Below are 14,972 nucleotides of genomic sequence, written 5' to 3' on the forward strand. Positions count from 1 at the left end.
AGACCAGGCGTAAATCCTACGCCTGGTCAGGGGCAGGCGTAGAGTTGAAATTCCAGGGTTTCTATAGCAATTACATCCAATCCAATGCAGCATTACCACCATCCTTGCAACGCTTCGCTAAACTGCATTTCAAAGCACAGCCGGCGATATGATCAGTGTTCACAGATCGACTGCTGTCGGGAAGATATCGCTGGCCGATTAGTCCGTTCTCAACTTATAACAGTTGTGAATGTTGTTTTAACTATGTTATATATTTATACAGGCCGACACATTAAACAAATCTCTCTACAGAAACATTCCCGTCTAAATGCCTGCTCGTCGTAAACCAGACATTACAAATACATATTTTAATTATATTCGTTTGCAGTGTTTATTGTTAGGCTTAACACAATTGATGAATGACAATGAGTGAACGAATGAATTATTTATTTCGGTGTCCAACAGCATGTCAAATAAAATAGTAAACAGCGTTGTCACGAGGTATCCTAGCAACGCGGTGATATGCGCATACCATGGAACATTCACTGGCCGCGCATGGCTAAGACCGGGCGTAGTTAAGACCAGGCGTAAGTCCCGTTGGTGCAACCGGCGTTAGTTCCATTCTAACGCCAGGTCGTAACTAAGACCTACTTAGCAGTTACGACCAGGCTTAGTTACGCCCAGTTGGTGCAAACCGGCCCCAGAAGATTTTCTCTCATTGTACTAAAACTCTCTGACGATGCTGCACAGCAAAAACCACAGTGTACATTGTACTCTATGGGTGTACATTTAACACTCACTTCGGGGTATATATAGGTCCAAGAGTTCAGTGTTCGCTGAAACACTGTTAGAAGAGCAAAATATGTACTCCAAATTTAGAGTTACATTTGAACACTTTGAGAGTGCAAATGTACTCTATTAGTGGTTTTTGGGCACTCATTCAGTGCTTCCTTACACCTGCAGTGTAAACCTAGAACCCCAGAGAGAGGAAAATATGTACTCCAAGTCAGTGCTTTGTAGCACTTCGCAGAGCTGATTATTTAATACTTCTAGAGTGAGAATGTACTTGACTGGTGTACAACCAACACCTTTGAGGTGAATTATCAACACTTCATGAATGAATAGTCTACACATTAGATTCTTGCTGCTGTTGTTGTTACAGTACATACATATATAATATAGTTAACATTATAGTTAAACTTTAATTATTTTTATCAAGAACCATATTTAGTTTTACATTTATATGATGTAACAAACAACTTGAAAATAAATAAATAAATGTGTCCCCGTCAACCAATTAAAGGGGAATTCCGGTGTAAAACGGATTTGGGATATGTTTTGTATGATAATGAGTTGAAACGTTCGTTTTGGAGCACAAAAAAACGCATATAGACGCTTAATAAAACGAGGCATTGAGAACTTTGTAAGTGTACAGATTGTTTATTAAAAAGTACATTTTATACACACAATACCATCAGTAGATCACCCGTCGACACCATTTTGTTTTCAAGACTCGATAAGTAGATTGGCCAACACAGAGATTGTGACATCCATCAGCAACAACAAGCTCTGGCGGCATGCCATGGGACCTTTAAAAATAAAATAAAAATTATCAGGATACAATTACCCTGTGAAACTTCACTACACGATCCACAGCTTCCCGGATACTGATTTTGACAGCTCCCTTCTTTCCACTTGGAGGTGGGTGGCAGGAGGTAGACCAGCAGGAGAAGTGAGGCCATGTCACTATCCCAACCTGAAAAGGGAGAGCACATACTTTGAGCATGAATACACCTGATGAAAGCACATGACACAACATAAAAGGTTCAAAAAGTTCTTAGTCAGCATCTAAAAAGTTGGCCAAATACAAACAGGTTATTATCATAGGACCCTTTTTAAAAAAAAAAAGGGTCCTATGTTCCCCAGTCTCATACAAAGAGGGGAAACATAGGACCCGGGAACATAGACACGCTCCCACTAAATTAAAGCCACGTGACCGTAGCATTAGCTAAAAAATGTTAACGAGGCGTTAGCTAAATGAAGACATGTGCCTCATTAGCATTGGCCATTAAGTTTGACGTTAGCTAAAATCGTTAGCATTATAAAGTTGGTTATCAGATCAAAGAAAGAAGAAAGAAATGCTGAATATTCGGCATTCAGGTTTCTGCAGGTTTGAACAAGTTAAATTTAAGCCTCTAATACCTTCTTAAGACCCATTATGAATACAATTTCTGACCTATGTGAAGGACATACGCACAACTAACTATGAACATAGAAACCCTGTGCATTATTCACTTGGTACTTTTCTTACCTGTTACATTCCCATGAGTTCAAAAATGTCTTCGCTCACTCGGACGCAATTCCTTGGCGATTGATTCGATCCTCTCTAGTCAAACCGTCTCTGCCGAAACAGTTTTCCGCGTAGTGTGGAAGAGGACAAACGGTCACATGTCTCTAGATTCAACCAATGAGAAGGCGCAGCGAGCCAATGACGAATCGAAACCTAAACCGACGTGCCGCCGGGATAGTTGGACACTCAACCGTTGTACACTCAGGGAGTCCATCATCCTAAAATAAACATTAAATTACTCTACACCAGCATTTAACTTAGAGACAACACCCAAGAGTGTTTTCTGGTACACCCAAAAAATGTACGTAGTGCCTATTCAACACCAAAGTGTATAAAATCTACTCTGGTCATGAATACTCTGGGATTTTAACACTTTGCGATTTGCTGTGTGGCCATGTGTGCAATGGAGTCGTTTCGACTGTTTCCTTCTTCGCATGGATGCTCTGTGATTACCTGCCCTCAACAAAGCCATGCAAGGGGCTACCAATTATGTGCTTGAGCACAGCAACTTATATTTTACAACCTGCTCGGAGACACAATGGACAACGCTCCACTCTACACGTGGGTCAGGTGAATGAGGAGATTGTCCCAACCTTAATAATAAAATTCCCGTTCTGCGGTGTGGAAAGCGGAAAGCGCCACATAGAAGTACCATGCTTCCTGTTAGAAGACGAAAGGAAAATAAAAGTCAATGGTGTGGATGGGGCAGTTGTCAGGTCAAAGGAAGCAGAGTTGGTAAGCTCATATATGGTCATCAGTGGGACCTCCCTCTGTGGAGAAGACTGCGGCGTTTGGACCTGCCCGGGACCTGTGACCAGTGACGGCAGGGGCGTCAGCTTCCGACCAGAACGTTGACCGTGCACCATGAAACGGATCTGATTTGATCGTGGATCAGGATTGCACACTCAGCGTTTAGGTTGTGCATTCAAGGAACAATTGAACAGTCCGATCTATACTTCAAATAAAAGGCGGGGCATCTTAAATGTCTCTGGACTTTTATTTCCATACACAGCAATTGTATTTTCTCTTTCAAGTATAAGAACTACTAGATGCCGACACAAGGTAACCAAGCAGGTGATCTCACCGGGCCAGTTAGCGTTAAATGGCGAGTTACTGTTGCTGTTGCATGCTAACATTGGACGTTTTGCGTTTCTCAGGGGGCCCATAACCGCAGAATGGCCTCTTATTTCTCATCATTATCGTATCATTGCGAGGGCCTGTTAACCAACCCCCCTCCAACCCCACCCCGATCTTTTCACTCAGCGGATCCCACATAAAACACACACAAAGAAACACACACACAAAGCTTAGCCAAGAGATTCATGGGGACTATTCATTTAACACACACACACACAAACACTCACTAAAACTGACACTATCGCACACACAACGGTGGCTGTTACCCCTGTCCCTCCCAGGCAGATGAGTGCTGCAAGATCACAGAGCGGCCGAGAGACACATATAAAGACACTTCTCTCCTCATTCATTCTCCCTTTTATATCCTTCTGCTGTTCCGCCTCCTCTCTATTGATTTTTCCGAGTCAACAGCCCTTTGTTCGCTCTCCTTTCTGGCCTCCCATACCTCCTTCTCTTGTTTCATCTCCTCTTCTTTCTTTCTTTTTATCATCTCGTGAACAGCGTACAATCCCTTTGCTCTTTGGCCCAGAAGAGGCTGAGGCTTTTAACTCGCTCTCTTGAGTTCTGTCTCTATCTCATCTCGACTCTTAGGCCCGTTCTCCCTCTCCCTCTCCCTCTCTCTCTCTCTCTCTTAGCCCTGATTGGATGCTGTACAACATTTGTGTGTGTGTTTGTGTGTGTTGAATGACAAGGACGCATAACTCCCTTTAAACCAACATGGTTCTCTCTCTCTTCTCTCTCTCTCTCTCTCTCTCTCTCTCTCTCTCTCCTCTCTCTCTTCTCTCTCCTCTCTCTCTCTCTCTCTCTCCACCTCTCTCTGAGCGGTGCTTGACTATCAGCAGGGGGGGTGAGGGGGTCCAGACGGTTGGAGGAGTTCCACTGAGGAAACATGCAGGGACAAATTGGACTGAGTTTTCTTTAAAGTAAGGAGGAAGCCAGGTTGTGTACCGCGGCGAGTGCCACACAGAGGGACTGTGATGCTGGGAGCTGTCGAGCGATGAGTTGCCCTTATCATCCAAGGAAAGAACGAATGGCCTTTAATTTAGACTTTTCTTTAGGAATCAATTAGCACTGTTTTTATTTTACTGATAACATGACAATGTGAAATTATGTTTACACTAGCCCCGTTTACATGGCACTGATCTGATCCGTATAGATTTCTATGCGGAATAGATCTGTTCCTAAAATGTGTTCCGAATGTACTGTATACATAGGGCTGTCAATCCTCCCCTCAAATAATATTCGAATTTCTAATGCTTCTTATGTTGAATATTCGAATATATTCGAATATTTTAATGTTTTTTATTTTTATTATATCATTATATACACCGATACCATTGTATTATTAGGCCTACGTCCGCGTCCACTAGAGGGCGCGTCCACCAAATCTGTTATGTAACATTTGCAACAAGTTTTACCAAATCAATACAAAACTTATATAAATAGGTAAGATATAACGCCAGAACAGTGTTTCAATAGCTCGCACTCCCAGCCCCCTCCTCACAGCCAGGTTAATAGTGTGCGCCATGCAGGGGAGATTGGTGACTTGCAGGTGCCTCTCCACGGTGTTAATGTAGTTACCAGCGTTGTCTGTAGTGATGGCAAGAACTGACTGATGACTGACGTTGTACTCTCGGAGGATGTTATCTATGACCTCGGCAACATTCTCGGCAGTGTGGCTTTTTTTTAATTCTGTCGTTTGGAGAACGATATCCTTCATTTCCCAGTCCTTGTTTATGAAATGTGCCGTGACCGTCACATATGAGTCCGTGGCCACTGATGTCCATCCATCTATGGTTAGGGCGATCGATTGTCCACTAATAATTTCACGGATGTTTTCTTTAGGGTATCATACAGCTTTACAATTCTGTTGGTAATTGTCCCACGAGAGGGAATCGTGTACCGTGGCTCAATCTCGCGGATGAACTCCTTAAACCCGTCCCCCTGCGAGATGTTAACTGGCCTCATATCTTTGCAGATAAACTATCTTTGCAAATAAGCTTTTTCGTTATTGTCTCTTGCCGCCCAGCTGGCAGACAACGAGATGAGGAGGGAGGCAAAAACGATGTATTCTTGGCTGTTTTGACCGTGGCTCTTCCTCAGCCGCCAACTGCTAACGTACTCCGAGTAATGCACTGAATGGAGGTGTGCGCTCATGTTGCTCGTAGTCGAGTGGTACTTTAACGACTTACAGCATAATTTGCGTCGTTGCTAGGCAAAAGTTAAATGTAATTCTTGACTTGTCAAAAATTGCTAAAAAAAAAAAAAAAAAAAAAAAGTTCGAACGTTAGTTGCCGCACTCGAATGTTCTCCTTTTCTAAAAATTCGAATTATATTCGAATAGCGAAGTTCGTTTTGACAGCCCTACATGGCAGTAACAAAAGTGTCCGTTATGTCTCTCCCGCACACCTGACACATCTCTGGACCGGCGGCGACATAATGGATGTCTTATCACTATCGGGGATTTTAAATTTGATTTTAATGAAAGCACAGCAGGAGAGAGCTTTTCTCTGCTTGCTCCTTCAATTAAGAAGGAGGACAGCGCAGCAACGTCAATTTCTCGTCAGATCTTTATATTTACCCTAAGCCCGCCGCAAACAAGAGGAATTTGGATGTTCGGCATAGAATCTATGCCGAACAGATAATTGTATTCCGAATGAGGCGTATACATGATCATTTTCTGTTCCGCATAGAAATCTATGCGGAACAGATGTTCAAGTTCAAGTGTTTTTATTTGTCACATACAATAAATTGAAGTGAAATGTTAAAGGGTCAATGCTCCACACTGTGCAAAAATAAATAAAAATATAAAATAAAATAAATTAGTTAATTTATTTAGATAAAATAAAAAAATTTAAATAAAATCAAATTTAAAAATAAGGTATTGATGAGGTGATGGCGCTGTTGACGCTGAAGGGGTACACCATGTCTCCGTCCACCAGGCCGGGCGTGTCCACGAAGGTCAGCAGGCTGAACTTCTTCTGCTTGGAGCTGGAGACCTCAGCGGACAGGTAGTCGGTCACACCTTTGAACTCAAGGAAGGGTCGGAAGTGGGGGTAGAGGTGCAAGGTGGCGTTGCCCGTCAGTGATTCTCTCTTGCGACCGCTTGTGATGAAGGTGAAGCCTTGAGTCTCAATAGCCACGCCGGTCTTCTGAATGTGCTCCTCAATATACCAGTTGATGAAGGAGCTCTTCCCTGCCGAGTGGTTTCCCATTTTCATCACGAAGATCTTCTTCCGTGGAGGTAGGAGATGCACGTCCACACTGCTGGCGATCTTCACCAGACCGTGTTCGCTGTCGACGTACAGATTGTGGCACTCCTTCAGAATGCGCTCCCCGGGTGCGGTCGTGGTGGTCTCCAAAGGATTCGCCACCGCGCGGGGCTTTCTGCTCGACATGGTGACAGCAGCGCGGAGCGGCGGCTGCTGCCGGAGAACGATACTTTAGGACTGTCTGCGGGGGAAGAGTTACGGTGTTGCACTCCAAGCCTGTTGAGTCCGGGCCGCCCCGCTGCGCCCTGCCGAGCGCCCTCTTCCTCCTCAGTCTGTCCCGGATCCCCCCTCTTCTCCCTCTGTGTTTTGACCGTTTCCAGGGCTTGTCGCTATTACTGTTATGCCCGTCAGTTTGTCGGAGAATCTCAGCTGGAAACGGCGACTTGCTGTCAAAAGACGTGCCAACATAAAATATGCCGCACTGATCCCTTATTTCTAAAAGCATTTGGTGATCATATGTGATCATACTAAAATAGGGTGACCAGATTTGAGTTTGTGAAAAAGAGGACACTTCGTTGCGGGGGGGGGGGGAGGGGGCGAGGCGAAAACATGGGTATTTTTTCTTTAGTTCGTCCGTGAACTTGCATTTACGTTTAGGCATGGCTGCAGATGTAATGTGCTGTTGTAAACAGAGTGGAAGCGGCAAGGTGCTCAATGTTGCCAGATTGGAAATGGCAAAGTAACGTACCAAAGGCTCAAAATGGTCGTATTTGGAGGATAATTATCGTGGCTCTGGCAACCCTGAGATCGGTCGCCCAATGACAGACTCTCTCTACAGTCAGCTCGCGCAAGAAGGTGGAACGTAAGGGAGATACTATTTCCAGAACTTGGAAGGCCGTAATAACCATAGACATATACAATGGTAATAACTAGTAGGTTATGTGAAAGACCCAGAAACACAAATATGCGACGAGGCAAAAACAAATATGCGACGAGATAATGTCCGAAAACCGGACATTATCATCAATTAATAAAAAAAACCCGGACGGGACGTAAAAAGTGGACATGTCCGGGGAAAAGAGGACGTTTGGTCAGCCTATACTAAAAGTCACATCAGTAAAAAAGATTAAAGGGGTAGTTCGGAATTTTGGACATAGGGCCTGATTCCCAAGTGAGCATTGGTATTCTATATCACTGGAGACAGTTTTCAACCCATTTTATTCAGTCCTTCTAGTTGCGGAGTTCTCTCGTGCTAGGCTAGCGCAAGTGAACGGGAAAAGCTAGCCTGCTATTAAAAACAGTCTTACCCACTCCACAGTACACCCGAGGTCAATCAATAATAACACCAGACTATAGATTTAAATGTCTGTTATAGATAATGTTAGAAATAAAACCAACCTTGCATTGCATTGCATTTTGAGGGAATTGCTGGGTCTCAGCAGCAGTGTTATATTCCTGGTAGTAGGCTACGGCAGCGGCGGACTGATACCTAGGTTACCGGCTCTAGTGTTTACCTGCCGCTGTCAATGCTACAAACGCCGAGTACAGTGAACGAAGGAATTAGCGTATTCAATTAAAAAGATATGGCCACGTTTGGAGGGCTTAGCGATGCATCCAAACGTGGCCATATCTTTTTAATTGAATACGCTAACCGGTAACCTAGGTATCAGTCCGCCGCTGCCGTAGCCTACTACCAGGAATATAACACTGCTGCTGAGACCCAGCAATTCCCTCAAAATGCAATGCAATGCAAGGTTGGTTTTATTTCTAACATTATTCTATAAACAGACATTTAAATCTATAGTCTGGTGTTATTATTGATTGACCTCGGGTGTACTGTGGAGTGGGTAAGACTGTTTTTAATAGCAGGCTAGCTTTTCCCGTTCACTTGCGCTAGCCTAGCACGAGAGAACTCCGCAACTAGAAGGACTGAATAAAATGGGTTGAAAACTGTCTCCAGTGATATAGAATACCAATGCTCACTTGGGAATCAGGCCCTATGTCCAAAATTCCGAACTACCCCTTTAAATATAAAAAAAAATAGGTACAATGCACAGTCTAAACATAGAGACCCTGACGGCGTCTGGACACAGGCGCGCCGTCGCGACTTTCCGTCTCGTAAACGGTCGTTGCCATTTGAAACGGTCGATGCCATTTCCAACCATTTCCGAATGCGTCCGCTCTCCGATCTTGAATTGATTAGCCGCGTTGCCCAATCAGCGTTGAGCTTGACCCGACGTCACTGGCAGAGAGTAGTGAGCTTGGACAGAAGCATACGGCCGACTTTTCTTTATTCTGTGTGGAAATAGTAACATAGTTACGCCATTAAATGCTTTTATGGAAACATTTTTAACGAGAAATGTGCATTTTACTTTCATAATGTTCGCTCGGTGAATGTGAAGGATGTTTGGTTTGATAGTTATGACGAAGAGTGAACGCTCCGTTCACTTGCATGGACAGAGTCTCTGGTTGCTAAGCAACCTCAACGTCTTGGCGGACTATATATCTGCTGATCAACACTACGAATGCTGGAAACACACCAGACACACCATGTGAAGTTATTTAACCCGATTATTGTTATTTATATCCGAGCATATCAGTCTTTATCATGGGTGTCTTTACGGGGACAGTTGCTGTTGGCATCTTACATTCAAAGGCCAACTGTGAATAATGTACTTAAGGTAATCATCCTTAAATTTTATTGATGAATAGCTGACAGATGTAAGTTTATTTTATTCAAATATCATCCCTTAAATTCAAATGGTTGCTAAGCAAAAGAGCCATTATAGCAAAAAGTGTTGCAACTGTCCCAGGTGTCCTCTATTCAATCAATCATTATGTATGACTGGCATAGATAGTTTCATAATTACTCACGGCAACTGAGCGGAAAAAAACATTCCACCCTGTGCTGTTTTTAACTGACTCCAAGAGCGGACGCAATCGGACATGGTCGGAAATGGCATCGACCGTTTCACGAAGCATTCGGAATTCAAGATCGGAGAGCGGACGCATTCGGAAATGGTCGGAAATGGCATCGACCGTTTCAAATGGCAACGACCGTTTACGAGACGGAAAGTCGCCGCGCCGTCACCATGGCAATTATCATGGTTATTAGAATTATAATTAAGATGTGTCCATGTAAACGCGGCTAGTGCTTCTGACTTCTGTAGTATGACATAATTATAAGTAAACCCTTTTATTAGTGCAAGCAGAAAAACGGCTAAATAAGATTTGATCCTTGGAGATTTCATTGGATTATTATTATTAATAAAAACCAAAAAAATAAGGATTTATTACACTTTGTTGTAAAATAACTGACCAGAATAAACTTTATTTTTTTCAATTTCAATTTCAATTTTTCAATTTGTGAACAATTCATTCCTGAATAGGTGAATGTTTTGAGCTTAATAGGTCAAAAGGGCCTTTGTGTAGCCTGTCGACTCAGGGCTAGTTAGGTGCTAGGTGCTTTAAATGTCAGTTAAGAAAGAAATGTCTGGAAGATGTTTGTCTGTTTTGATCTGCTAGTCACTGTTTGAAGTGTTATCATTTACAACTGAAAATCAGAAGCCTCCATTTTGAGACTTGTGTTTTACCATAAATTGAGGTTGCGTAGATTGCTTAACAAGATCAGGAAGAAGTGTGAAACTGTTGACAAAACGTAATGATTATAATGTGCTGCACGCACACACACACACACACACACAAAAGTACATGTTTTAAATTCTTTGCTCGAGTCAAGTTACTAAAAAAGACCCTGGTAAAGTTGAAACCCTGATTCAACTTATTTACTAAAGTAAAAGAGGAAATATACTCAAAATTTAGATTAGAATTCTGACCTTTCTGACGAATGTTTCTGCATAAAGCAAACGAAAAGCTCGCCATGTTAATGTTATTCAAAGAAGGTCAAAGTTAAACCAATCTTACTTCAAATAAAATAATCTATCAATTGAAAAATTGGAGAGATTCACCAAGCACTGCAATGTGTTGCCGTTTTGGTCTTAATTAAAGAAGAGAATAACGCAGACAACTGTATTCATTATTCAGTGTAACCCCCATGTTCCCGGAGTGACCGGAGGGCACTACCGAAGCAGAAATAAGGGTTACAGATTGGTGGCAGCGGTGTTTTTTTCCGATCTTCACCTTAATTGGCCAAGGCATTCAACTAGCACGAGGGCGAAAAGTGATGGTGGGTGTGGCACCCCGTACGTTTATTTATTTATTTTCTGTTACATGACAAACGACTGTCTGCTCTGGACGGTTTGATAAGTGGACTGAAGATTATTATTTTTTTCGCCCTGCCGTTTGAGTTGGACAGCACTTTTCAACATGTCGCTCCAGTCATTAGAGGACGTCATTGAGGAGATTGAGGACAACGAGGCGCTCGCTAATAATGCAGACGCATGCAACACGACCCAGTCAGACAAAACAAAGACTTCACTACAGCGTGGAATTGCCGCCAAGTTTCCACGGAGTTGGTAGGGACAAAGAAAGTTTTTCTCTGTTGAAAGTGAGATTGGAGCTTGCAGTTAAGGCATGCGCGGACGGACGTCAGCTTGATATTGCTACAATACTTCCCACTCGCCTTAGTGAAGATGCACTAGCATATTGGCTGTCCTTATCACCAAATGTGCAGCAAGACTATGAAGGATGTACGGCAAGGCAAAATTATGTTTTTGGGAGAAAGGAATTTTTGCTGCACTTCCAGACATTTGTAAATGCACGACAGCGTTTGCCAAGGGAACCATTAGAGGTTTTTGCTGCAGAAATCACAAGACTGGTTCTGGAGGAATTCCCCAACTAATGTGTTGCAGCTATTGCCATGGAAAGCTTCAGAAGATTTGTTACTGGTTTAGACCCCGCTCTCGGAGCGAAATGTCATGAGCACGGCTCAACTACACTGGAGGAGGCTTTAGCCGTTGCATGTAAATGGGAAAGTGCATAGGAAGCTTTGAAACTCCTTTCTCCCCCGGTTTCATCAAATGCTACCATACAGCGTGCCACTTCCACACCACAAGGTGAGCCACTTCTAGCTATGGTTTCCGACGCGCATGAAAGCCCTCGTCCAGATCCATCTGGTGTAATGGATGCTGTCTCGCAGCTCTCAAAAGATGTTCAAGCCCTCAGACTTCAAGTTACTCAACTGAGACAAGACCAGTGTTGTGCAGTCAGGGGAGGCAGGTGAGGCAGAGCCTCACCTGACATCATGAAAAGAAAAAACGAATTATGAAAAAATTATATAAAAAAATTAATAATACATTATATATTGGTATTTGTCTACTGATCTGTGGTCTAAATGTAATTAATGTACGATTCCAATAATTTAAATCATTTTTATTATCAAAATTGCTGAATTTGCCTTTTTCCTGAGGGGAAATACGCGAGCTGAGGCGGGCTGAGGCAGCGAGCAGTGCTGCCTCACCTAGAATTGCGCAATCCCTCACAAACTGGGTAGAGCCCATGCGCTCAACCCAGTTAGCTTTTTCACCGTTGTCACCAATGTATTGTTTGTAGACATTTTTATTGTACGATGGCGCTTTACTTAAACTAGTTAATGTATTTGATGTATGTGTATAACATATTTATTCTTGCAGCAAGACAAAAAATGCTGATCTGACATAAAACCGCGCTGAAAAAACATTAAATGAGGCAGCCAGTACCTCTGCCTCACTGAACGGGGCGTATGCATGAGCCCACAGTGTTAACAGGATGCTTCCGTTAAATTCTTTTAAGCAGTCAAGTGCACTACATCAGTTTGTTTATTTAAAAAAAAAAAATCTGACTGCAAAGATGGAAGATAATGATTCAATAGCCAAGCTCAGAAATTTCTCAAAACTGGTCTTTCAATCAAAAAAATTGGTAATAAATGATGGATGACCAATGACGGGGCTTAACGGGTTGCTTCAAACAACGGGACAGAAAGTAACGCTGTCTTTTCAAACAGAGTGGTACAGCCGAAAAGACTGGCTGTGTGGCTGTACTAGCCTACGAGAAATTGCCTTTTCTACTATATAACATTTGGGTTCATATATTTGTAAATCTGAATCTGGAAAAGTCAGTGCCTCACCAGCCACGGACCTCACCGCACGTCTCTGGACAAGATTATAGCCATTCTGCTAGTCACTGTACTCCTCGTGCTGAAACCTCCAAGTGTGAGTACCACCCTCCAGCTGAACAGAGGGGTGAGCGTGGCAGGGACAGACATCGCCGCTCTCCATCTTTTTCTCCAGACCCTTCGCTGTGCCACCATCGGTCGCACAGTGGTCATTCCCATCTCGGATGCGTTCCTGGTCGACGCGACAGGCGCTACTCGCCTACTCCTCCATCTTCACCACATCGTCGACAGGATCCCCATACTAACAGCAGCCAAGGTTATTTCAGGCACCACAGCCCAGGCGGGCGCTACTCCTCTGCACCTTCATCTTCACCCAATCGTCGACCTGACCCGTATTCTACTGGCAGCCAGGAGCGCTTCGGGCACTATGGCCCGAACAGGCGTCACCCTCCTGACCACTTGGATTCAAGACAAATTCACTGCAATGACTCCCGCCAGCACACCTCCTACTCTTCTCCATATGGTTCGACTGCACCAAGGTACGACTCACACCAGGCCTACTCTGCTAGGGAGGGACAGCCATCGCTCAGAGAGAGGAGCCATCATGTGAGCTTTGGGCAGGGAAACGACTGGTAGCAGATGCTGAGGACCAAGAGTTTGCTGCTACTGGTGATGAGGTCCCACAGCAGGTGATACCATTTGCACGCAAAACACCCACACGTTATGTGATGGCTGTAATTGAGAACATTGCTACAAAGGTATACCTAGATACAGGTTCAGACACAGCGCTAATCAGTGAAGCCTTTAGGATGTCTATCCCATCTCTGAGAACTAAAGCTATGCAACACTCTGAACTTCTTCCTAGAGCAATGGCTGGTGACTGTTTAGACTTTCTTGGCACACTTCCTATTAGCATCAGACTAGGTAGTGAGCAATTTACCCACACTGTTCAAGTTGTCAGAGATGTTAAACAACCTGTGATCTTAGATTTGGGACATTCTAATTGCACATTATGCAGCTGTTGATTTGAGGGAAGGTGTTTTTAAGGTGGGCAGCTCAACTAGCGTCCCTCTCATGCGTGTTACTGATGCTGCCCCTTTTAGTTGCAACGCTGTTACTTTGTCTCCTGTTGTTCTCCCTGCTATGTAACAGATGACTGTTTTGGCGAAGGTACAGCCCACAATTGGGGTACCAGATCTTGACGCCGACTACACAGGTATCCTAGAGCCAGGCCCCTCTACTTTTCAGGGTTTGTTAGCCGCACGCACACTTGCTTCTGTACGGGCAGGACTGACTTATCTCAGAGTAATGAACCTGACTACAGCTGATATACCTGTCCCATGTGACACTAGGCTGGGTGACTTTCACCCTGTGGGCGACACAAGTGAGGATGGCTACTTAATAGCTGAAGCAAATGTAGCCACAGTTACGGCATTAGTCAACTCCTCCCCTCAGCAGAAATTGCCTGATGTTGACCTGAGTCAGTTAACACTTACCAACGAGTAGCAATAAAGGCTTAAGGCTTTGCTGTCGACCTACAGCAACGTTTTTAGTGCTCATGATCAAGAATACTGACGTACCAACGTGGTCAGGCACAGTTTCAGGACCACAGATATTCCTCCTATCAAAGAAAGAGCATACAGAGCCCCACCTAACATCAGAGCAGAGATAGACCGACAAGTACAGCAGCTCCTTTCTAACAATATCATTGAAGAAAGTTGTAGCCGCTGGTCCCCTTTTGTATTAGTGAGAAAGAAAGATGGCAGCTATAGGTTATTTATTGATATAGAAGACTGAATGCAGCCACCATCAAAGACTCATACCCTCTACCACACCCTGCAGCGGCCCTTGACAGCCTGTCAGGTGCATGCTGGTTCAGCACAATGGACTTATCCAGTGGGTATGGCAGGTGGAGCTTGAGCCACAAGACAAAGAGAAAACGGCATTCAGCACAGGCAGCACACTGTACCAGTTCAAAGAAATGCCTATGGGTAACCAACGCTTTTTTCACAGTGGTCACAGATCATAAGCCCCTCATGAATCTGAGGAAAGCCCCGGTGGATAATGACCCGACTGGCATACGTAGCCGCTGGATACTGGAGCTTGATGTGTATGACTACAACTTCCAGCATAGAGAAGGTAAACAACATGCCAACGCAGATGCCATGTCCAGGCGTCCGGGCCCCGAGACACACAACAAGGCTATTCAGTGTCTCATCTCTTCCATCACCTTGACAGACGG

Source organism: Gadus chalcogrammus, chromosome 6, assembly GCF_026213295.1.
Source record: "Gadus chalcogrammus isolate NIFS_2021 chromosome 6, NIFS_Gcha_1.0, whole genome shotgun sequence".
In the NCBI taxonomy this organism is placed as follows: domain Eukaryota; kingdom Metazoa; phylum Chordata; class Actinopteri; order Gadiformes; family Gadidae; genus Gadus; species Gadus chalcogrammus.